Consider the following 1223-nt stretch of genomic DNA (forward strand, 5'->3'; position numbering starts at 1 on the left):
GTGGTGTACTCACAGTGTCTTGGTTTAAAAGTGTAAAGGGTTGTTTATGGTGGTGTCAGCTCCTGTCCTGCCACTAATACAGCTAATACAGGGGAACGAAGCCTGATCTAAGCCTGCCTTTGCCCCGTGGTGTGCAAATACACTGGCCCTCCGTCCCACATGCTCCTATGCAGATAAATTCAGATTTACATCAATGGCAGTTGCCGTCTCCATCTCTTTCCTTTGAGCCATTCCTAGACCAGGCAGCTCAATGCTCACTGCTTCTGTCTTGGGATTTTCTTGCTGCCCTGCTTGCGCAGCCCCTTCACCCTGGGTGGTAGCCTGCGTTGCACAGCGAGCCAGTTGGCTCATCTTCATTCACCTTTTAATGCAATGCACATTTTTAACGTTTTCTGGAAAGGCTATTGTGGAGCCCAGCAGGAACTCACATTACTAGAAACCTACACCCTGTGCAAGAAGAGCGGGGTCACGTGGCAGAGAAGATGAGAGGCAGAGATAGTCTGCCACTGAACAACCAATTTTTTCCCAAAATGTCAAGTTACCAAAAAAACAAAGGATCGGATAACTGGAGGGTGAGACTCCCTCTTACTTTCCCAGTTCAAAAGCAGCTGATGCTCACTGAGATGAGTACATCAGCATGGCAAAATCCATCGCTTGGGGTCAAAGCCAGTTTCTCCCCAGCCGGGCTGGGGACCTGCCACTGCAGGGCTGTGCCTGGTGGGAAGTGGTGGCATGGTTAGAGAAATTCTCTGTGCCCCAGGCTGGAGGCAATGAGCCCAGCTTTGGCACTGCAGCGCTTGCATACCTGATGCTTAATGTCACTCAGTGCTGGAGTTTCCATGCACCATGCGTGGAAAAATCTCATGTCCAGGCATATATTACCCTGAGCATGGGGTGGTAGAGGGACTGACGCTGCCTTCTCACTTCCCTAGAAGCCGTCCCTTCCTTCTGGGGTTTTCCTGTGGGGTGTACGGTGTTCACCCACATAAGGGTGCAACAGGTGCTACCTGATGGCTCCAGGGGATGCAGTTCCAGCCGGTGCCGATTTTATGTTGCTGTGCGATCTGTGGAGAGTCCTGGCTGTCCTCTTGCCTGGAGTCTGAAGGCAGGGGGAGTTATCTGTAACTAATTATATAAGATGAGCATGGGACTACTGTTGTCTTGCTCCTAACATTTATATTTTAAAATTAAATCCACTGGATCCTCAGGTTCATTTAATGTTA

Source organism: Nyctibius grandis, chromosome 4 (genome assembly GCF_013368605.1).
Source record: "Nyctibius grandis isolate bNycGra1 chromosome 4, bNycGra1.pri, whole genome shotgun sequence".
NCBI lineage: Eukaryota > Metazoa > Chordata > Aves > Nyctibiiformes > Nyctibiidae > Nyctibius > Nyctibius grandis.